Genomic DNA, 16,498 nt, shown 5'->3' on the forward strand with positions numbered 1-16,498 from the left:
ATGAGTGTATTGCCTGCATGTATGTGAATGCACCCATGTCGTGCAATGCCGTGGAGGTCAGAAGAAGGCTTTGGATTCCCCTGGGACTGGAGTTAAGGATGGTTCATAGCCGCCATGTATGTGCTGGGAATCGAACCCGGATCCTCTGCAAGAGCAGTCAGTACTCTCAACCTCTTATAGAAGAAGAAGCTCATAGAGCAAGTAAACAAGACAGAAGGAGATAACAACTCATGGTCAACATCATAAAAGTAGGACTGCTATCCTCTAAATACATTTTATAAATTGATAGATAAATCCATCAGAAAATTGTGTGAAACAGAGCCAAGAATGGTGGTACACACTTTTAATCCCAGTACTCTGTGAGCTCAAGGCTAGTCAGGTCTACATAGTGAGTTCCAGGCCAGCTGGGGAAACAGGGAGCACGTGTTTAAAAAAAAAAGGATGAGATAGAAATAGGGAAGCCAACATGGTCATCATGACACATCCATATTCTTGATTATGAAGAACATGTTAATTGAGATGAATTCATTTTTATTTTATGAAATCATTTTATTAAAGTGTATGAGTGTATTGCCTGCATGCATATAAGCACACCCATGCTGTGAAATGCCATGGAGGTTAGAAGAGGGTGTTGGATCCCCTGGAACTGGAGTTAGGAACTACTGTTAGCCACCATGTGGCTGCTGAGAACCGAACCCGGATCCTCTGAAAGAGCAGCCAGTGCTCCCAATTGAGGAGCCAATTCTCTAGCCTCCAAATTCATTTTTAAACTAAAAGATTGGCAAAGAATAAAAGATCAAGAATTCAGATATAGTTCAGTGGGAGAGCACTTGCCTAACATACACAAGACCCTTGATTCAATCCAGTGCAACCAAACCAAACCAAACGAAATCAAACCAGACCAAACCAAACCAAACCAGACCAAACTAAACATAAAGATCTGTAATATCCACTGTTGGAGAGGATAAGGGAGGATAAGTCATTGCATCTAGAGTATCATTGGGTACCATCAAAATGTAAGCATGCTTATTCTTTGACCAAGAAAGCTTATTTTGACTATTTCACCTTCATGAATAATTAGACAACTGTTCAAAGATATAGATTCAAGATATATAAAGTCACATTGTTGGTAAGTGTAGAAGCTGAAATAGCACAGATGTTTCTCTGTAGGAGATGCTGAAGTCAGCTGCAAACTATAATGTGATAAGCAAGAGCAGCTGTTGTAAGGATTGAGGTCGAGATGCAGGTTTTGATTTGGAAGTATAAAAGAGTATGTTGCCAAACAGTCTGTATCATTATATCATTTCATAAAAATAAATATAATTGTATCAGTAGGTATAGTTGTATATACTGAGAAAAGACTAAAATTTTACAAAAGTATTCAATGTTATCTTCTCCAGGGAGATTTTTAGTTCCTGGGCTTGTTTTTGTTTTGTTTTGGTTTGGTTTTTAGACAGTGTCTCACTATGTATCTGGGGCTGGCCTAGAACTCTTTATGTAGAACAGGTTGGTCTCACAGAGATTTGCCTGCCTCTGCCTCCTGAGTGCTGGAATTAAAGGCATTGGGCTACCACGCCTGACCCTAGTTCCTGTATTTTTTTTTAAAAATATTTTATTTATTATGTTTATTTTATGTGTATGAGTGTGTTGCCTGCATGTATGTGAGTGCACCCATGTCATACAATGCTGCAGGGATCAGAAGAGAGCATCATATTCCCCTGGAACTAGAGTTAAGGACTGTTTGCAGCCGCCATGTGGGTGCTGGGAATCGAACCCGAGTCCTCTGCAAAAGCAGTCAGTGCTCTTAAACCCTGAGCCTTCTCTTTAGCCCCTAGTTCCTGTGTTTTTAATCTTTCTGTGTTGTCATCATTTTTACATATTGCTGTTTCTAGGTATGGTAATGTGAATTATATATTGATGCTTTGGCAAAGATATATTTACCATAATTATGGATGCAAAATATATTGCCTGTGTCAAAAGAATTTCCTCCATTGTCCTTTCATATTATTTTAGGCTTTCTTGTTTTTGTTTGTTTTTGAGACATTTCATGTATCCTAGGCTGGTCTCAAAACTCTATATGTAACTGAGGATGACCTCGAATTTCTTCTTTTTATGTTTTTTTTGTGTGTGATTTTATATATATATATATGTTTGTGGGTGTGAGCACATGCATCCATGGCACACAGGTGGAGGTGGAGGACAACCTCAGGTCCTGGTCTTTGCCTTTCACCTTGTTTGAAGTAGGGTCTTTTCTTCACTGCTTTGAGCTTCCAGGATTCCCTTGTCTCCATCTTCCATCTCTCTGTAGCAGAGCTGGGATGGATTATAACTATGTGCGCTACTGTGTTTAGCTTTATGTGGGTTCTGGGGATTCAAACTCAGGTCTTCACACTTGCAAAGTAAGTGCTTTCCCCACTGAGCCAATTCCCCAGCCTGACCTTGAACTTCTGATCCTACTGCTTCTACTTCCCAAGTGATGAGCTTACATGCAAGCACTTCCATACCTGGGGATCAAATCCAGGGCTTCCTAAATGCTAGGCAGGCACTCTACCAACTGAATTATATTCCCAGGCCCTCTTTTGAGGTTTTGTTTGTTTGTTTTGTATTATTTCTTTCTTTTTTGAACCCATGATCTTGCACATGCTAGGCCTGTCCTCCACCACTAGCTGCATCTCAGCTCTTTCTTAAAAAATATTTTATGTGTATGGGTGTGTTGCCTGCAACGTAGGTAGGTGCACCTGTGTCATGCAATGCCTGTGGAGGTGAGAAGAGGGCTTCAGATCCCCTGGAACTGGAGTTTCAGTTGTTAGCCACCATGTAGGTGCTGGAAATTGAACCTAGGTCCTCTGCAAGAGCAGCCAGTGCCGTTAACCACCGAGCCATCTCTCCAGTCCCTACATCTCAGCTCTTAAAATCACAGTGTATGCAATTAGAAGATAAATGACATATCCTACTTGATGAAGTGTTACGTCACTACCATATCCTTCCCACTGTTCTCTGACACATGAATAGATGTACTAAGTTGTCGCTAAGCCCCGTCTTCCAATGCCTTTATAAATCTTTATATAACACATAAACAAGATAGAAGTCAGTTTTGATTTACGTAAGATATGAAATATAAAACAAAACAGCTGGGGGAGGAAAGGATGGAGCGAGGATGGTTAATGAGCACAGGGTACAGGTGGATGGGAGTGACAGCTTCTAATGTTCTAAGCACAGTGGGATAACTGTGCTTGACAACAATTATTTAAATATTTTCAAATAAGTAGCAAAGTTTGAATGTTCCCAACATAACAAAATGATAAATACCTGAGATAACAGATCCACCAATTACCTAGATCTGATCATTATACATTGTATAGAAATTTTAGAAATATTGAAATACCATAATGAACCCCATAAATGTGCATAATTACTATGTCAATTAAAAATATTATCTATTAAACAAGCAACAAAAGAGTGAAGAAAAGAATTCAGCTGTGAACTGTAATATTCTGTAGCTCACTATGCAAAATAATGAAAGGTTTCAGAAAGGAAGTACTGGGTAAGGGATATACCTGTGTAAATACACCACTTGCATCTTCTATAATAATTCTGTATTTTTGGCTGTGTACCGGGCCTTATGCATGCCAGGCAAGTGCTCTACCACTGAGCTATATCCCTAGCTATTGTTTTTGGGGGATAGGGTCTTGCTAGGTAGCCCAGGCTGGTCTGGACTTTTTATTTTGACTCTGTCTCCCAAGTGTTGAGATTATAGGCTTTAAACACATTGCCTCTCTCTCTCTCTCTCTCTCTCTCTCTCTCTCTCTCTCTCTCTCAGAGAGAAAGAAGTCAGAGTGAGAGAGAGACAAGGGGGGACAGAGAGAGGAGAGGGAGAGAGATGAGAGAGAGAGCAAGAGAGAGAGAGAGAATATTTAAGCCTACTATTCAAACATACTTAATACTTCTGAAAATACGTATAGAAATTTGTATGCATCAGCTAACAGAGAAATACATAACCGGTCAAAGTGCTGAGAATGAGAGACTGAGTGCTCAGCCCTAAAGGGGACATCTATATCAGTACCCTGAAACACAGACACAGACATACATAGGCGCGCGCGCGCGCGCACACACACACACACACACACACACACACACACACACACACATTCACACACATACACCAAAGCTCAGGGAACATCATGGAAAAGGAGGCAGAAAGAATGTAAGAGCTGGAGGATGGGGAGGAGCTCTGTGAAATGCTGTCTTCTGGACAGGACATGACTGTCACACTCACAAACTCACAGCAGCTGAAGTTACCTGCACAAGAGCTACCAAGAGCAAGCCAGCCAAAAATCCCAGTATAGACAGAGCAGATTATCTCCAGGCCCCACCACTTACTGAAGAGCTATTGGAAGTTGATAGCTGCTGAGGGAGGGAGAATCACTATTTTCTAAGGATGTGGTCACTGGTAGGATTCTCATGTTCCAGTGGATGACTCTACAACCATGGCAACACTAACTAGACCTAGTGGGTTATTTTTAAAAAAGACAGGAAGTTGGGAGGAAGATATATTGGAGATATGAGGGGAGGTGGAGAAAATATGGGATAGATTAACATATTTTATTGTATACATGTATGAAATTCTCAAGAATAAAGAAAAACAGAAAAAAGAAATTTGTACCCATGCACATTGGTATGCATGTATTGTAACTAGTGTATGTATTTATATATTGTTAAATGGAAGTAAGTTTGGCTTTCACCTGTCTCTATTCTTGAAGTTTGGCCCAAATCAGTTTCTCTGTTTTGTGAACTATAACCTAGCTTGAATTGCTGAAACATGAGTATAGCCTTGTAACGAAGCAACTGAATCTCAGGTAATCATAGCAGCAGAAGCTCTAGCCAATCAGAGGCTGAATGTGGCATAGACTGGACCATATAAAGTAAATGCCAATCTCAACCAATCAGATTCTTTTTGTATCTCTTGCTTTCCTCTGACTATAAAGACCCCGAACACCTGTAGTGGAATAAGTCCTTCTGAACCGCCTTTGGTGTGGAATGTTGCCCTGTTTTTTGCACCTTTACTGTTGCTCAAGTCAACTTTATTCAGTTTAAGTAGCATTTAAGGCTGGATAGCTAATTAGGAAACAGAGGGGATAGGAAAAAGGAACCACCCTCCCCGACTTCATGGTTCTGATTCTTGTCTCTGTTTGACTCCAGAAGTCCTTAGGGACCAGACACCTTCATGAGAACTTTCTGAGTGTTGAATAAGAATGTTAAAAATGATTAATGAAGCTTAGGGTCCAACCTTCAATCCGTCAGTGATTTTCATGGGGTTATGCTAACATAACTATTGATCGACTGAGAAACATTTTGAATGTGTAGGAGAACAAAAACTAATCTCTAAAGCAGGATTTAGCATTGTCTCCAGGGCTCTGCATCCTTCTCCTGTCACATTGGAGAGCCAGGTGGGATGAGTTCCTGCACAGTGGCACGTCTTTGTTTACAATCTGGGTGCTTTGTCTTTCTCTAAATCAATCAAAATACTTCATTTGAAAATGTGATTGTGTTCCAGTGAGTTTTTAAAGACTCACCATCTGTAAGAGTAAACCAGTAAAAGGTACTGGGGATAAAGGAAATGAAACAGATCAAAGGCTTTTAAAAGTGCCATTGGTTCAAGTCTCCTGTGCTAATTAGTGCCTGGGTTTATTCTGCCGAGGAACTTTAGAGGCTGGCTTGCTTGAGTGTAACGTTCTCCATCTTAATGTTGTGAAACCTCCTAAATAACCACAAAGGCAACTGTTTATTTTACTCTTCACTTAAAACACCTGCTTACTGATACTTGATTATGTGTTTTGAGGCTTGTGATTGAGAGCCTAACACCTGGCTGATTAGGTTGATGTTTGATCATGTTTTGAAATGCAATTTTACTACTTAGCAAGTAGTTCCATGATGCAACACATTAAGTGGGTTGGATGCCTCCAAACTCTTATTGTTGTTTTAAAAATAACCATTACACGAGAATAGCTTGTTTTCATTAAGGAACAAATGAACTTAAAACTTTGTATACTATATTGCAGAATCATCCTTCAGGACAATGTTTTCAAAGTTTGATACAAGAACCTGCATAAAGATCATGCCCCAGATGCACTCAGTCAAACCCCTGGAGGAGGGGCCCATGAGAAACGCTGTGAATGAATTCTCTGAGAAATGCTATTTTAAGAAAAGATACTTCAAATGGATTCTGAGGTAGAACAGGTAAGTTTCTAGGTTGAAAATTCTGTGATTCTGGTCTGCACTGAGAGTTGAGAGTATTTCTGTCTTTGGAGAACACTGTCCTTGTGTATAAAGTTTTGCATCATGGTGGCTTGGGTAATGAGACCCCTGTCCCAGAGGGGCCAGTGAGATGGGCACCTAAAGATGGTGGTCAGTAGATTCCATTTACAAATGAGAGAATTGAGGCCCAGGAAAGAGAAAGAATGCAGAGTTGATCTAGATAGAAACTGGGTCCCACAGTCCTTGCTCACTGCTCTTGGTCTTAAGTCCCTAAAGTGAGAATTCTTAGGAATGTGAGGCCTTGGGATGGCTTCCATTGCCCGCTCCACTGCCATCCCCCACCTGGACCACAATGTTCTTTCTTCTCTGTAAGGAGGCTGACCTGCTTGGATTTTAGCCAAGAGCTTCTGCCCTCTGGCTTCTGGTTGAGCTTTGCCATTGGGAATCCCCAGTGGAAGATAGGGAAGAGGTGGAGATGGGCTCACCTGAGGGTACCACCTGGGTTTGGTGATGCCCATATAGTGTCACCAACTGCATTGGTCATTTTCCAGAGAATCAGAGTCAACAGAAGCTGGAGACTCAGGAGAGCCAGCAGTATGACTGAGTCCATGTCTTAGTCTGTGAATCAGGAAGTTGGTGGTGTAAATCCAAGTCCAAGGACAGAAAAGAATGGATATCCGTAGCTGAAATAGTCACTATAGGCAGGAATGGGGCTTTCCTGCTTCTACCTTTCACTCTTCTGCAGGCCCTCAGGGGATTGGATGATGTCCACCCACATTGGAGGGTGCTCTAATTTACTGACTCCACAGAATCAAATGTTCTCATTCAGAAGCATCCTCAGAGACACACCCAGACAGAATGCTTTATCTGGGCACTTGAGGCCTGGTTAAGTTGTCATACAAAACCAACCATCACAGTCACCCCTGTCATTTGGCACACATCTCTTTAAGCCATACTTAACCTCTAAATAAAGACAATAGCAAGCTGGTCACAAGCCCTGTGTACTAACCCTTACCCCAGAAGTGGGGAAATTCTTCAGTGATGTTCACTCTTCTCATGCCCTATAATGTTAGTAAACACTGTAGTGTAAAACCATCGTTAAATACTGTGATACAAAGTCAAAGTATCAGGTTAAATGATAATGGAATAAGAGTTGAAAAATGTGTATCTTCAGACACAAAACATATTCATCTGTGTAATAAGGAGGAAATACTCCTGACAATGAGCATTTCTGTAACTTACCATGTGGTGGTAGCTGGTAGTTATAACTACTTTCTTCCATTGTTCACTCTGTGTCCCCTTTGCATTCAGCAAGCACCTCAGATGGTTGTGGTTCTTCACCTGGTGAACTGACCAAAACCTTTATCCTGAAGAGTCTAGACCATTATTCGGTTCTTTCATGGGCCTTGATCCCAGGGCATGATAATGCCCAGAGAAGCTCAAGGAATCTCTTACATTCCTGGCATTCTTTCCTTGCCTCCAATACGGAGTCATAGTCTAGACCAATCACAGCAATTGTAGGAGTCAAAGGTCAGGGAGGACCAGAGTGAAATAGTGTCCTCTGAACATGACAGGACCACTGTACTCATGAACTCATAGCAGCTGTGGTGGCTACACAAGATTGTCCCAAGCCAGTCAACATTCTACCATGTAGGGAAAAAGGGTTCAGGGGCCCTCACCCCTACTGAGGAGCTATGGACAGATGATGGCTTCTGGAGGAGGGGGAGTCAGTTTTCTTTAAGGATATGGCTCCTGTTGATAGATCACATTCTAGTGGATGGTCCCACATGCAGGAGTATATGGGCAGCACAAATTGGACTTGATGGGTTATTTTAAAAAAGGAGGACATGAAATGAGGGGTTAGGAAGGTGGGGTTTGATCTTGGAGGAGTTATCTGGAGAAATGGAGGTGAACATTATCAAAATACTTTGTGTGACATAAAAATATTTTAGAAAGAATGTCACGTCTCATCCTGAGGACTGAAGGATGAAATAGGTGTTTGCTCTCACTTTAAGCCAGTGAGGGAACTTTAATAGGATAACTTGAAGAGATTAAAATATACTTGCTAAACAAGGGGGTTGGAAAGACTGAGATCTAGCTCATGCCTGAGATAGTCACAACTTGCCTGGCAGGCTGGTATTGTAGGATGTAGGGTCTAGTGCTGGGTTAAGAGCCTTTTCTCTCCCAGAAGTCTACCTAATACCTTCTAGCACTATGAAAGCTTTCCAGCAGGTAGAGTTTTTCCTGGTCAGTTTGAGATTGATTATGTCCTATAGCCAAAGTATGTTGTGCCTACAGCAATAGGGTCTTACCATCTAGTTATGGTGGGCAGCCAAGAGCAATAGCAATAGTTGTGTTGTTTTGGATGTCTCGGGGCCTCTCTAACATGTTGCTCATAGGGAGATACTATGCTCATGCCTCGTATTGAGATATTCATTTAATAACCCATGTATTTTGGGAGCAGCATTGTTCATGCATGGAGAGCACCCACATTTAAACTCCTTCAAAACATTTAAAAATTAGCTTACAAAGCAATGGGTTTCTGTAAGGCTTTTTCATGCATGTTTAGTCTTGACTAACTGACCCCACCCTCTCTTTTTCCCATCCCCACCCCCATGCTCAAACCTTTAACCCCCAGTTTCTCCTCCTCTTTTTTCATATCACATGTTCTACTATCCCCTCCCCCTATTAAGGCTCTTCCTCTTCCTCTCCTGTTGTGAGAGACTATTCCTAGGGCATCATGAACATTCATCTACTTATCCCAGATAAGAAACCAGTGACAGACCAAAGTAAGGATACCACCAACGTCCAACTTTGGCAAACAATGAATTTTATTTGGGCTACTCACAGGAGTATGGGTGAAGGTTACTTACAGGGGCAGAAATGACTCAAACATAACTGTATCACCAAAAGTCCACCCCAGCAGGGGTAGCAGTTCATGAAGGCTAGAAACCTGGATTGCAATGCACAACCTGCAGAAAGCTCCAGATGTTGGAGAGTGTTTTCTTCCTCAAAGACTGAGACCATTTTCTTTGCATATCCTTTTATACCCATTTAAATATCTACTATATAGCATTCAAATATCCAAGTGTCAGCCTAGTACATACTGCTCCTAGCCTTGCTTTTTCTCAATATCTTTGAGGTTGTTCAACAACAGGTAATAAAGAATGGCTACATTCTCAGGGCTGGAGAGATGGCTTAGTGGTCAAGAACACCGACTGTTCTGGCAGAACACCTGAGTTTAAATCCCAGCACCCACAGGCAGCTAACAACCATCCATAAGGCCAGTTCCAGGGAATCTGACTCCCTCTTCTGACCTCTGTGGGCACTGCCTGACACAGGTGCACTTACACACATGCAGGCGTAACACTCATACACATAAAGTAAAAACAAATAAAAATTTAAAAACAAAAAGAAGAATGACTGTATTCTTCTTAGTGATTTAATAGCACTAATTTGCCTCAATTTATAAGTTTGGCAAGCCACCTATCTGTAGACTTGAGTTTGCTTCCAATTTTGTGTTACAAAATCAAACAATGCTACAACAAATATTCTTGAGCATCTGGGTCACAGGGAATGTGAATTTAAAGCTGTGAAATTCAAGGTCAAATTGTCATCCATAGAGGCCGAGCAAATATACCCTCTTACCAATGGTAAAGAAAAGTGAATGGTTCTCCACAGCCTCCGTGTGGACACACCCTGTGAATCAGCCAAGGTCAAGGCCTGGCCTAGCAAATCATAATTTTTGCTAGTAAATCAGATCTCTCATTCTACTTTCTATCTGGTTTAAACCAGCCACCAAGGCAAAACTAGCCTTTAGCCAGAGCCATTTCCTGCCTTTTTTTTTTTTTTTTTTTTTTTTTTTTTTTTTTTTTAATTTGGGAGGGGCTGAGTCAGCTCATTAGCCTTAATTGTCTTCAAAATGATCCCCAGCCATGTCATTCTTTCCAGACCTGCGGAGTTATGGGAAATGCTGTCAAAGCCAGGGCTGTGCAGCCAGTAGCCAAAGCTGGCAACTGCAGAATCCATCAGCATTTTTTTTCCTGAACTGAAAATAGGTCAAATCCACTATGGCAGGAAGGAGTTGGAGTACTTCATGCCAGGGCCACACCAGAGCCTAGGCTGCATCCTTTCCTATAGCCACAACTGCTTGTGAAGGCACAGGACATCTGGTGGAACAGTTGATCCAAGCATCACTGCCCATCTCTCCCATCCCCAGAGCTTCAGTGTACATGTTGAGGTGGCTATGACTATCTCCAAGGCTCCTCTTTCAACCTGGTGTACTGAAATCAGCACATAAGGGGTGGTAAGATTTTTTTTAGGACTTCTGTGAGCTGGTTGTGAATACAACCGTGTGTGTGTGTGTGTGTGTGTGTGTGTGTGTGTGTGTGTGTGTGAAAGAGAGAAAATAGTGCTTGGTGAGAAAGCACAAGCGCCCGACACCATAACATCCACATAAAAAGCTGAGTGTGGTAGTGTGGTGGCACATGCCTGTAATCCTTGTGTCAAGGAGTTGGAGACAGGAGGAGGATCCTTGGGGCTTGCTGGCCAGTCAGACTAGCTACCTCAGTGAACTCCAGCTTCTGTGAAAGACCCTGTCTCACAAGGTAAGATAGGGGCAGCAGAAGAAAACACCCACCATTGACTTCTGCCCTCCGCGTGCATACACACACATACGTGTGCACCTGCAAACATAGTGCATGCACCTGAACACGCATACAAACACACATGGAGGTAGTAGATGCCCCAAACATATCCTGGTGGGATTATTTTGCATTTTCTCTTTTGAGGTAGGTTTTAGACTTCTTGACATCTGTGCTGGACAGCTTTAGTGTCAACTTGACATACCTGGGCAGAGGGAGCCTCAACTGGGGAATTGCCTCCATTAGAATGGCCTGTGGCCATGTCTGTGGAGTATTTTCTTGATTGTGGAGTGACGTGGGAGGGCCCAGCCCACTGTGGGTGGTGCCACCCTTGGGCAGGTGGGTCTGTGTTGTATAAGAAAGCAGGTTGAACATGGGCCAGGGAAGCAAGCCAATAAGCAGCATTCCTCCATGGCCCGTGCTTCAGCTCCTGCCTCCAGGTTCCTGCCCTGAGTTCCAACCTTGGTGATGAACCGTGACCCAGGAGATGTAAGCCAAATAAACCCTTTCCTCCCTAAACTGGTATTGGTCAGAGTTTTATCACAGCAATTGTAAAGAAGCTAGAACATTATCACTGTGGTAGAGAGATGATGTGATGGTGTTACTGTGCATCTCTTCTTAACAGACAAGCAAAAATCAACGAAAGTATCCTGAGTCAGTTAATTATGCAGAGTCTATGGGCAAGACTGTTGTTCATTATGCTATCTGTAGTTGTATCACATCCCTTATGTAAGAAAAAAATCCATACCTTCATGTATGTTACACATAATCAGTTCCAACTCTGAGGTTGGTGAGCCTTCAGAGGCTTCAAACTGGCTGAAGCAGGAGCACTTACACCACAGAACTGACAGATGACACAAAGTTGTACTTGCTTGTTTAGCTGATTATCTAGATTTAACAAAGTAAAGAAAATGTTGATGTGCAGATTAAACTTACAAGTCTGGAGTCTGCCAGATGGCTCAGAGGGATGGGGTGCTTGCCACAAAGTCTGATGACTAAGTTCATTCTCCATAATTCACATGATAGAAAGGGAGAGCTGAGTCCTGAAACTTGTCCTCTGACCTCTACACATGTTCTGTGAGCCTTGTCCTGCCCTCCAACAATAAATAAATGTCAGGAAAATAAACTCAAAAGTCTGCCTTGACTTTCCATGATAGCAGAAAGAGCATTCAGTCCAACGAGCAGTGTTTGCATAAGTTTATCAATAGATGTCATCAGATGTAATGACAATTTATTGAGAAGAGTTCATAGACTGAGATGAAGCTCTATTTGCCAAATCAAGGTTTCATTGCAACCATAGTTTAACTATGAATAATAGACTTGAGAAAATCAGCAAAAGCGTTGAATCCATTAACTGTGGGGGCTAAAGGAGAGTATTGTGCATTATGTTATCTATGAATTGTATCCTAGCCCTTATATCTGAAGAAAAAGCAATATCCCCTGTATGTATATACAGGTTAAGTATGACTTATCTGAAATACTCAAGACCAGAATTATTTCTGATTATGATTCTTCTGGATTTTGGAATATTTGCAATGAGATAATCTTGAGGATGGGACCCAAGTCTAAACACGAAGTGATTCATATCCTACATGTATTTGTACATATAACTGAAGATAACTTTGTTCAATACTTACCAAAAGTACTTAACTCCTGTATTTTACCTTTGACCCATCATGTGGGTCAGGTGTAGAATTTCCCACTTGGGTCATCATGTCAGTGCTAAAAAATGTTGGGCTTGGGGGAATTTGGGGCTTTGGGATTAGAAATGCCCAACCTGAAACTGTATTCCCCCTTCTACTTGGGGATGTGGTTGTTAAATATGTGTTACCACATTACTGTCTACAGGTTCAAAATCCTGGGAGTGATGAATAGCTATTTTCTCCAAATTGAAACATTCTGTCTTGGAGGGAAGTGGGAGGAGGTTCATGAGGCTGAGGAAATTTAAGACTTAGGAAGCTGAGAAAGCTGTGCTTAGCCCCTCCCCAAAGTTATGAAAGCTGTAAGCAGAGGCTGGAGAGATTAGTAGGTATAAAGAACAAGCATGAAGACCTGGGTTCGAGTCCCATGACCCAGGTAAAGCTAACTAATAAAAGCCAGACATAGCGGCACATGCTTGTAATCCTAGTGCTGGGAAGGTGAAGACAATCAGATCCTGGTGCTCCCTGGCCAGCCAACCTAGCCTGCTTGATGAGTTTCAGGCCTATGAGAGACCCTGTCTCAAAAGCCGATTAGAAACAACAATAAAAGATGGATAGTGCCTGAGGAACAACAGCCTTGCACACACATGTATACACACACACACACACACACACACACACACACCCCACACAAAAGCAATAAATGATCGTTGAGGGGAGGACTCTCTTATGGAGCAGCCTGAAGCTGAGCAGGGAGTTCCAGGAATGCAGCTTCATGAATTGTCCATGCTGGGGTGGGCCTCTGAGTCACTCATGCTCCTGTAAGTAACCCCAATAAACTCATTGGTTTATCAAGCTAGGCTTGGGTGGAATTGCCTCTTTGATTTGTCATGGTGCCTTACCTTGTGTTGAATTCGTTTTCTCCTTCCACCTTTTCGTGTGTTCCAGGGATTGAACTCAAGTCACCAGGCTGTGCAGCAAGTACCTTTCCCCCTGAGCCATCTCACTACCTCACCTTACCTTGTGTGAGTAGATATTTGTCCGTGTCTCTCAGGAAAAGTCATACAACTGTATTACCATTCGTTGATTTTATGCTGTGACCTTGAAATGAATCGTACCATTTTCCTCAACCCACACTGTGCAGAGGGGCTGAGAGGGGGTACAGATACCATCTGCCTTCTTTCTCAGGGAGTCTGACTGGGGCTGGAGATCATTGTTCACTGGAATCACAGTGTGTCATCAGGGCTAGGACAGGGATCAGGCTCAGCACTGGAGCTGCTTGGCTTGCTGCCAGGCTGTCTCTGCTGAACTTTCTTTCAGTGCAATGGCCAAATCTTCAGTATTTTCCCACCTCTGGTTGGCACCCTTCTGAATAAGTCCAGTCCTCATTGATCATGGCAAGGTAGTGTGTGCCAGAACACCTTTTAACTTTAAAAAAGTTATCCAGATTACAGCCAAAGTCACTCTACATTACACTATTAAAATAAAAGCCATCGAATCCACAACCCAAAAACATGCAATTTCTACCCCTCTGACATGAATTAAAGATTATTTTGTTCCTCCCCTGCAGATGGATGACCACCTGGCCCCATGTGACTTGAGCAGTTGGATTCATTCCTTTTCTTCAAGTTGATGCCTCAGCCAAGAATCTGTGTCGGCAACCAAGAGAGCCAGAGAGGCGGGTCTGGATCTGGAGTGCTCCTTTGACTGGATTTATCACCAGAATTCTTATGCAAATGGTAAGGAAATTTATTTTTTTTATTTATTCTTTCTCTTCATTTATACACACACACACACACACACACACACACACACACACACACGCACGCACGCACGCACGCACTCCCCTTTTTCCCAACGAGTCCCCTTCTGACTTTCATGTCTTCTTTTGTGCTCTGCTGCATTTAATTAGAGTTGCTTACATGAACGTGGGTGAGGAATTATTTACTTGAGCAAAGGCAACTTACCATTGACTACTACACCGAGGAATCTGACTTCCTGTCCTTCTCTCTAGTAACCACTGTCTACAGCTCCTCAGGGAGAGGTGGGGCCTCATGAGTCCCTCCCCCATCCGCCACAGAATGTTGATGAGCTGAGTCTCAAGCAAGTATCCCAGTGTAGGCAGCCTCTGCTGCTGTGGGTTCATGGGTGCACAGCCAGGTCCTGTCCAGAAGACTGTTTATAGCCACCCTTCCCATTCTCCAGCTCTTGAATTCTTTCCGTCTCCTCTTCTACAATGTTCTCTGAGCCTTGGAGGGGATGTAAGGTGATTTCTTGATCAGAGATTAGGTAGACCAAGGAATGTCTAAGAAGGTAACATAGTTCTGGATACTATAAAAAACAACAAAAAGCAAACACATACAAAACAAATCCCATACAGTTAGCAGTCTGTACTGGCTTAGATAGCAGTCATATATATCTCAAAGTGATAGAGGCTGATTTCTTATGGTCATCTACCACCTCTGGCTTTTACAGTCTTTCTGGCCCCTCTTCTACAATGGTTCCTGAGCCTCGTGTGACGGAGGTTTAATATAGGAGTCTAATCCAGGGACATGGCAGTCTGCAGTCCTTTATTCTCTATATTTTGGAAAGTTCTGTGTTAATCAGAATTTATTGCAAGAGGAAGCTTTGCTGGTGAGCGTCAAAAGATACATTAATAGTCTCTCTGCCCCCTGTTCCACTGTGCTCCTGAGCCTTAGGTGTAGAGGTTACATTGTAGATGTGCCACGTAGGGCTGGATGCCTTTTAGATACTTATTCTCTGTGTTTGACCAGTTGTGGAACTCTTAATAGTCTCCATCTGTTGTAAAAAGAAGGTTCTTTGATGAGTGATGAGAAGTATACTTGTCTATAAATATAAGAGTATATATGGGGAACTTGTTCATATGAACTTACAGCAATGGTGTCAGCATACACAAGACCCATGCAAACTCAAACCAGACAAAAACCCAACATAGAACTGGGGAAATGGGTAAGAAGTCCCAACCTTCACTGAGGAACTATTGGCAACCAATGTGTACTGGGAGAGGGAGAGTTAATTTTCTTTAAGGAAGTGACACTAGATAGGTTGACCAGGCTCCCAGTGGATGGACTGTCACTGAGGGGCATTTGGAGACACAAACTTGGCCCAATAGGCCTTAACATATATGACAAAATGCAGGAAATCCAGTGTGTGTGTGTGTGGGGGGGGGTTGGTTAGGGATGCAGATAGGTGAGGGAGGTCGAAATATGATCTGGATGTATTATATGAAATACACAAATTCAATTTAAAAATTAAAAAAAAAGTCTAGAGGCTGAGAAGTCTAAGATTAAAGTAGCTGGCAGGTTTGGCTCCTGGTGAAAGCCCACTGCACCTACAGATGGCTGCTTTCTCACTGCGAGCTTACATGACCTTCCTTTTTCCCGAGGGTTTGTAAATATTTACCTCAGCAGAAGGCTATAGAGCTAGCTTTGGAAATTAGTTAGGAAAAAGAGATGAAGGACCTCATCATTTAGGACCTCAACCCAAACCACATTCCAAAACAGTCTGGCGAGGCCTCTGCAATTGCTTTTGACATCCCTGGATACTGGGTATCTTGTTGGTACCATCTCTGCTGCTGGCCCAGGTCTTTGGGCATCCCTGGCTCTAGTATCCAAGGCTGTTGTCATGGCCACTGTTAGAGAATGCTCTGATTCTTCTTTGTGTTAAGTTTCTTAAGGCCTGATTCAAAGTCCAGGATATGTGGATCTCAGCTCCTTACATAGGCCTAGCTGCAAAGGAGGCTGAAAAATGACCATTTGGCCTTTTTTGGCTCTGCTTTCTGTTCAGAAGCACAAGGGGATGTGCTGGAAACAAAGGAAGGCTTAATGTCTGGGTAGCCAAAGAAGAAGGAGCAGGTGTCCATTCTGCTGGGTCACATACTCTGTGGACTTCAGGGCTGTCTTGTGGGAAAGGTCCCTGCTACGGAGGCACATTGTAGTA

The 16,498-nt window shown here is 42.6% G+C and overlaps 1 long non-coding RNA gene across 1 annotated transcript in view; it reads left to right on the forward strand.

Annotated features, from left to right (window-relative positions):
• Positions 1-14,271, forward strand: part of LOC115068529 — a 110,675-nt gene extending 96,404 nt beyond the window's left edge. The window contains exons 2-3 of the long non-coding RNA XR_003847877.1: positions 6,060-6,237; positions 14,109-14,271. This is a non-coding gene — a long non-coding RNA (uncharacterized LOC115068529). The remainder of the gene's footprint in view (positions 1-6,059; positions 6,238-14,108) is intronic.
• Positions 14,272-16,498: the final 2,227 nt, after the last annotated feature.

This window comes from Nannospalax galili, unplaced genomic scaffold (assembly GCF_000622305.1).
Source record: "Nannospalax galili isolate Female #2095 unplaced genomic scaffold, S.galili_v1.0 scaffold307, whole genome shotgun sequence".
Taxonomy (NCBI): Eukaryota; Metazoa; Chordata; class Mammalia; order Rodentia; family Spalacidae; genus Nannospalax; species Nannospalax galili.